Below are 8,359 nucleotides of genomic sequence, written 5' to 3'. Positions count from 1 at the left end.
CACTGGGGCTGGGGCACTGTGAGAGATGAGAGGTCCAAAATGAGTCCACGGATGTGGGCAGGACCTGGGTCTTGAGGTCTTTGCCGGGTTTCCAGCCTGGAGCTACGGGATCAATTTTACACCATGAAAAGATGGTTTGTTAAATGAATTAAGTCCATGTGTAAGATACAGACAACCTTGTCCCTTTATTCTGAGAATAATTGTTCTCATCCTTCATGCTTATTGCTTTAATCTTTCCAGCACACGTTCACCTCCCAGAGAGGACTGATGAATTTTATCTGCCTAGAAAGCTTTCCCAACCCCCTTCCTCTAGAAAGAGATTCTGCCCACCCTGGCTGCAGAAGTGGTCCCATGACCCAGGTCTGACCAATCACAGAGTCTTATCCCTATGGTGATGGTGATTGGTGCAAGAGACAAACACATGACCCAAGGAAGGCCAATGAGAGCCCGTCTGTGGGATTGATACATGGACCCCATTGGATGAAGCTTCTCCTCCACTTAAGTTTGGAGGGCAGGTACCAGCCACACGGAGAAGGTAGAAGGTGTATTTAGAGAAGGTGAGTGAAACCATCATGAGATGAGAGAAAAGCGAGAAACAAGAGCTTTTCCTTTGAATGTTTGAACTACCCCAGTATCCAAATGTTGAGAACCAGTGAATCCCCCCTTTCTCTCCTAAGCTAGTTTACATTGGCTGTCTATCACCTGCGTCCAGACGAGTCCCGACTCACTCAGCAGTGCCTAATTCCCATGCCTCTCTGGGATGTAGTCAAGGAAGGCATCTTATCCTAATTTTTATAGCGGAGGAACCTGGGGCTCAGAAAATTCCCCAAGCTTATGCATAGACAGTGGCAGTGGAATCAGCTTAGCCATCAGTCCTTCTAACAACTAGCTGATTTTTAAAAAAAATTAACATTTTAATGACATACTTATTTTTGGGGGGGGAATTAGGTTTATTTCTTTGTTTATTTTTAATGGAGGTACTGAGGATTGCACCCAGGACCTCGTGCGTGCTAAGCACGTGTCTATCACTGACCTTTTTCTGCCCCCACCGCCAGCCAGTTGATGTCGTCAGGCTGCTTTCTAAGAATGATGATTCTGAGGGTTTTCTGGAGCAGCCCTGATTTCAGACACTCCAACCGAGTGTCCTCACAGGCCACCTGAATGGCCCACTACCTTGAAGTGACAAAACTACCTTTCATTAAATGCTTTTCCATGTCCAGAAATAGTAAAAACCAAACCCAAACCAAACCAAAAACCCATTAGCTCTTGTTTGTAATTTTAAAGGCATTGTAATGGCTCCACAGTGTGCTGGTACATGTTTCACATTTAACGTGTAGCTCTAATATGGATCATGGTTAATGTTTTTGTTTATGTTGAGGAGTAAAAAAAAACAGAGATAGATGTTGGGACTTTACTGGTTCAGTGTTGTGGGCAACTGCTTCCTGAATTGAATAATGGGTTTCCAAGGCTGGAAGAATATTTCCTCCACTGTTTGTGCTTCCACACAGAATAGCAATGGACACACCCTATCTTTACGTTTAACCTGCTTTATTAACATTTTATTATATCACTTTCTAGAGAATAAAATCAATAATAAATCAAACCCTGGCTTGGAGCATTTACTAATGTCTGGAAATATTCCTACTGGGGCTAATTTCAAGCTACCATCGTGATGTGGTGGAGAGTGGAGTTGGGAGATGCACAGATACCATCAGGTGGGTTTCCACCAGATAGGAGCGATGGATGTAAACAACTTCAAGAGCAATGATAATAAAATGTGGTCAAATAATTAGGAAGTGGTAAGTTTTGCTTATTTTATTTAATTATAAGTTTATGGAATTTAATTTTTAATCATGGGCACATTTCACAACCGGTCCACAAAATTCCTGGAAATTTAGCCATTGGCTCTCATGGGCTGGCATGAGCTGGCACGGCGTATGCCACAGATCATTGTAACCGTGTTCTCTTTGATAATTGGGTGTTGAATGGCAGAAACTCCCTGCCATTGTGCAGACGGCTTTCATCTTTTACTGGGAATGAGCTTATCCTGGAGGTTCCTCCTATGAGCATCCTTCCAGTTCAGATAAAGCAATGCCCTCCCCTTTTCTTTCACAGCTTCCTCTTTTCTCCCCCTCCTATCACTCAATACACTTTGTCACAATGTCTCTACTTGGATGTGTGCTTGTTCATCTGTTCCCCATCATGGTATTTCCTGAGTGTGAGTTCATGTGTGGTCCAGGAGAGGAGCTCTGAATATTTGCTGAGAACACCGAGGAACAGGGGCAGCTAACCTCTCATTTGAGAGAAGACGGAGTATTATTACTACATCTTAAAAATCTCTAGGCGAGGTGGACTTGGAGGTCATTACGCTAAGTGAAAGAAGTCAGAGACAGATACTGCATATCACTTATATGTGGAATCTAAAAAAGTATAACAAACTAGTGAATATAACAAAGAAGCAGACTCACAGATACAGAGAACAAACTAGTGGTTACCAGCGGGGTAAGGGAAGTGGGGAGGAGCAATATAGGAGTAGGGGAGTAAGAGATATCAACTATTATGCATAAAATAAGCTACAAGGATATTTTGTACAACACAGAGAATATAGCCAATATTTTATAATAACTACAGATAGAGTATAACTTTAAAAAATTGTGAATCACAATATTGTATACCTGTAACTTATATAATATTGTAGCACAACTATATTTCAGTAAAAAGTACAAAAAAACTCTAGGCTTTATTCATATTCATAGCTACATTATTCACAGTAGCCAAAAGGTGGAAGACACTCAAGTGTCCGTCCACAGAAGAATGGATAAACACGATGTAGTCTGTCTCTACAATGGAATATTATTCGGCCATAAAAAGAAATGAAATACTGACACAGGCTACAATATGGATGAACCTTGACATTATGCTGAGTGAAATAAGCCAGTCACAAAAGGATGAATACTACATGAGTCCACTCATATAAGGTACCCAGAATAGTCAAATTCATAGAGACAGAAAGTAGAACGGGGTTTGCCAGGGGCTGGTGGGAGGGGAAAGCTGGTAATTAGTGTTTAATGGGCACAGAGTGCCAGTTTTGCAAGAGGAAAAATTCCTGGCATTGGATAGTGGTGATGGTTGTGCAACAATGTGAATGGACTTAATGCCATTGAACGGTACACTTTAGAGTGGTTAAAATGGTAAACTTTATGTTATGTGTATTTAATCACAATAAATAAATGTCAAAAAATCTCCAGGCTCCCTACATCATTTTCTCTAAATAGAGTGAGTGCTTGTTTCTGTATTTGGACAGAACAGCAATCTCGCAGTAATAATGATTGTGAAGATGATGGTGATGACAGATACAGAAGATTCTGCTTTTATGATGACAGGCTCAATTCAAAGGGTTTCTCATGCATGATCACTTTACAGTTCACCTGTAAGGAGTGTATTATACCTCCATCAAATGAATGTGGAAACAGAGGCTCAGAGTGGTTAAGTGACTTGCCCAAGGCCACACAGCTGCAATCCAAGGCTGGTTGAATTGGAAGCACCACCTCTCCAAGCCTTTATCTTATCTGGGAGGGAAAACCTGGCTGGGAGGCAGGTGCGGGACCCTCTTTAGCTGACAATCCTTTGTTCATTTCCTTCCCTGGGTCACATTCCAGCCACAAAGGCACAAAAACCCACTCCCTTTGCTGTGTAGAGCATTGGCCAGGCTTGGCCAAACCGGCGCTAAGACTGAGTTGTCAACTAGGAGCTAGAAAGAACGAAAAAGCAATTTCTTCCATTTCTTGGCTCAATCCTATGCAGTCAATACTGTTAACAGTAAATCAAATATCAGGACTGCATTGACCCAGGAAAAGGCCAAGGAGAAAAAAATTCCAGAGCAGAATCCAAAAAGTAGAGGAAAAAAGCTCATCTGGAAGCATCAATCATACCTGGGGAAGTGAACTTGCAGGGGCAGCAGTAGCACTATGAGATGGAACCGCCCCAGCAAGCTGGCTCCCCAGGAACCCTGCTTTTGTCTTCCAAGTTTCTTGGACCCTTGTTCCCAGTAGATCCAGGGGACTAAAGGCTGCAAGAGTCAGGGTTGAGGATTTCTGATTTGAGGTCCTTCTGATTTGGGGCGTCACCCCACAACCCTTGGCTAAGTTCTGCAGAAAGTGGTTTTTGGGGGGAAGCCCCCCATTCAACCCTTCCTCCATGCATGCTTATCCTGTAAGATTGTACGGAGTGGAGTGCTGCCTCCCAAAATGAGAGGTTCAAATATTCTGAAAAAAATTTTGGGCATGTCTGAGCTGTGTTGCCAACTGAACTGTCACCTCCTCCTTTCATAGATGCAGCTATTCACCAAATTCTGATGAAGCACCTCCTGTGTGCAGGGATTGCCCTAGGGATCAGCGGTGGACACAGACACACATTCCTGACTTCATTGAAGCTACAGTCTAGTTAGTGATGGGGGAAGATAATTAAGATTTGTATAGTATATGGAGGGCAGTAGATGTTATAAGGGAAAACAAAGAAAGTAAAAGTAGAATGTTTTGAGTGGGAGGAGTCCAGTGTAATTAAAGTAAAGGGGTATTTGAGGGAAGACATAAAGCAGTGCAGCATCCTGCCACGAGGCCCCTAAAGTGGACATCTGTTGGTTTTGCCTCTTTAGCATCTGTTCCTTTTTCTGGTGACAGCACCCCACTTTCTTAAGGAGTCCTCTGCCATCCCCAGTCTACCAGTTTAAGTGGGGCTGCATGCCCTTCTCTCACATCTGGAGGCAGGCATGTGAACCTAAGCCAATCAGAGCGCTCCTGCCCTTGGCCTCTGGTGATTGGCTCAGTGGTGGGACTCATGAACCAATCTAGCTAATGAGAGCCAGGCTCAGGGTTTTGATTTGGACTGCTGGTGTAACAGTCAGAAAGGGTTGGGATATACTGCAGTAACACACAGCCCCTAAATCTTAATCAAGGTGGTTCAAATCTTAGTGGCACAAAACAGCAAAAGTTGACTTCTTGTTCATGCCCTCTGTCCACCTCAGGCTGGTGGGGGCTCTGCCAACAGAAATATCATCAGGTACCCTAGCAGGGGCAAGGGGACGTGGAATTAGATGCATCTGACTTCAAATCCTGACTTTGTTGCTTAGTGCAAGGGACTTGCCTGGTACATGGTTATCCCTCAGGGAGTATCAATTTCCCCGGTATCCAGTTTTTCCAACCCTTACTCGTTGTATGTCCAAGTCGGATTTCCAGAGCTAGGCTCAGATGCCTACCCTCCATGATTAGTTCTCAGATCTACCTCATTGGCCAACACCTCTCCATCCTCTTAGCACAGAGGGAAGCACATAGTAGGGACCATAGTCTGTGCCCATTCAGTGTCTAGCAAAGGCCTAAGCACCTAGTAGGTGCTATTCGCAGTGCACCCAAGGTGCTTTGCGGTTTCAGGCACATAGAAGGCATTATCAGTTGAACCATACACAATGTCCAGCCCAGTGCCAAGCACATAGCGTGTTCTTTGTGCCTCCTCCCACAGTGTTCCTGCAGTTTATTTTCTAAAAGTTGACGCCCAAAACACCTCCCCCCCCCCCCCGGACCCCAGCCTCTTGCATCTTGGGACCTGGAGTTTGTGAGCAGGAGTTGCCACCAGGGTATAATCTGCTGAAATGGGTGGGGTGGGGTGAGGGGTCCTTGAAGGAGTGGTCCAGGGCTGCACTGCCCTGTGGGGGTCATCAGGGGTCAGTGAGCAGCGACTTGGTTTATAAATTTCCTCAGAGTGCCCCAGACAAAGAGGGAAGTCGTTGGTGATGCGGTTACCTTGGCAACTCTTTGTGCTGGAGAATGGGAGAGAGGGGGGGAGGGAGGAAACTGAGGGAAGGGGGCAGCTGCTGGGGGAGAGGGAGGGGCAGGAGGAGAAGTTTCCTTTTCAAAGACGGGAATGATTTGGCTTCTGGCTTCTGAGCAAAGCAAAGAAGGGGGTCTTCATACTGCAGGATGGAGGGTGGTCTGGGTGGGATGTCCTGCCTCTCCTCCTCGGCCTCTCTAGAAATTCTTCCAGCTGGTCTAAGAACATGGAGAGAACTGGGTTGGAGTTCCAGCCCTTATTCTAACTTGCTGTGTGACCTTGTGCAAGTTACTCTCCCTCTCTGAACCTCAGTTTCTTCTCTTATAAAATGGGGCTGATAATCCACAGCATGGCTGTGAATATTAGATGATTGTTTTAAAGCGGAACAGTGCTGGCCCCTTCTAAGAGGGAACTGCCTGGGGGCTGTTTCATTTAATTGCTGCTCACTGGCTACAGGGATTTAGACAAGTGACTATCGTGAAATAAGGATGGGGCGTTTCTAGGTAACCCGCCTGGAGCTAAGTGGGAGCTCCTGGTAACTATTGATTATCGATGATCATTGATGTTCCTGCCAGATTCTTCACTTTGGGAGTCGGGTAGGTGGGAGTCATTATTGCTGAGGGTTATACATCATTATTATGTAGATGGAGAGGCTGAGGCCCAGACCGGATCAGGAGTCTGAGGTGCCCTGGAGGGAGACACCTGGGAGAGGCGACCAGCATCAGGGCAGCAATGATGTCCAGCCCACTGCATTGTGGGTTCCAGGCGCCCGGGGGGCCCCCCCCGTGGGTCTGTTCTTCTTCCCCCCACCCCCCAACCCCGCATCGCGCATGCCCGGGAGCCCCTACTTCCCGGCCACGCTGAGATGCAGGAAGGTAGGCTGAGCTCTGAGCCGGAGGCCATTTGGGTGGAGTGGTGGGCATGTGGTACCCTCTGCCGGGGTGGAGTGGCCTCAGGCGCAGCCCCTCTCCTGCTGAGGAGCCCCATCCGTCCGCTCGCGGAGGCTGCCGCGGGGAGCGGTCACTGCGAAGGCATCAGCCCGCCCCCGGTGCCCTGTACGCGCTGGCGGCCCGCTTACCAGTCTGGCTCCAAGGAGGGCGGTTTTCCCAGAAAATAAATAGCTGAAGTCCTGACGTTCACCGGGACCCTCGCTTAGCTCCTCAGAACCTTTCGGTTTGTCTGTCTGTCCATCTCCCCCGCATCATGAGATGTCCTTTTCCCCGGCAGACTCCCTAGGCTCTGTTGGGAAAGACTCGCAGTCTCTGATCCCAAATGGTTTCTGATTGCTGTGGGGAGACACGTTTCTCATCTTCCAGCTACTTCCTGCCCATGTTACCTGGGGGCCTCGCAAACAGGAAGTGCTTCTGAGGGCTGGAGAAGAGAGGGAGGGCTGCCTGCAGGAGGCGGCATGCTTCTTGGAAGGAGGCAAGAAAACCACAGGTGTCAGGGCCAGGCCCTTTCAAGACACCCCTCATTTACCTTATAGTAACTTGGTGTGGTGGACACTATGATTATTCCCATTTTACAGAGGAGCCAGCTGGGGCTTAGAGAGGTCATGGCCTGGTTCAGCTTGTCCAGAGGCTGCAGAGGCTGGATTTGGAGCTGGGTCTGTCTCATCCAGATCTGGGACTGTTTGCTCTGCTGAAGGCCAAGGTTAGTGTGTCTGGGTGGAAGATGTAGGCAGAGAGAGAGCGAGTGTAGAGTTGGGGGTCCAGGAAGATTCTGGATAAGGCAAGTGGCCGGGACTAGTGGGGTCATACTAGCCTCGGAGGAGGGGGGAGGCAGAGGGGTTTGTATTTAGTGCTGTGGGAAAAATCTGACCATGTCCCTCCACCTGCAGAAAACCCTCTATAGCTCCCTAGTACCCTTGCAAAAGCTACACATTCTCACTGCAGCCTTCAATGTCATGCATAATCTGGCCCTACTCACCTCAGCAGCCTCATCTCCCAGTGCTAACCCAAGCTTACTTCCTCCTCTGCAGATGTTCAGTCTCCATCTGGAACCTTTGTCTCATGATTCCTTCTCTCTGGAGCATTCTCTCCACTGCATGCCTCATCCCACTCATTCTTCCCGTCTCAGCTTAAATGTCATCTCCTCTGGGAGGCCTTCCTTGATCCCCCAAGTGGGTCAGGTGTCTCCTCTGAGTGCTGACAGCTCCCTTGGATTTCCCCATCAGCCTACTCTATCTGTCCTCCCTTCCCGGTCTTAGACTGTGAGCAATCCATGAGGGGCAAGAACCACGTCTGTTTGTTTATCACTGAATTCTCAGAGCCAGGGGTGGATGGTACCAACACATAGCAGATGTCCAGAAAAACTTATTTAATAAATGAATGAAGTCAGAAACCAGTGAGACTTTTGGTGGAAGAACAAATTGGCAGAAATTGCCTGGCGGGGGACAGGATCTGAGTACAGGATCTGAATCCTGATTCCGACAGGATGTACCCCACTATGCCTCAAGGCCCCAAAGCAGCCCCCCATTCCATCCCACTGCCTCTGACTTTTGTGTGGGGTTCAGTGGCCAGATGAGGGGGAGGTT

The sequence above is a fragment of the Vicugna pacos genome, chromosome 32, assembly GCF_048564905.1.
Source record: "Vicugna pacos chromosome 32, VicPac4, whole genome shotgun sequence".
In the NCBI taxonomy this organism is placed as follows: domain Eukaryota; kingdom Metazoa; phylum Chordata; class Mammalia; order Artiodactyla; family Camelidae; genus Vicugna; species Vicugna pacos.
This window is presented reverse-complemented; position numbering follows the sequence as displayed.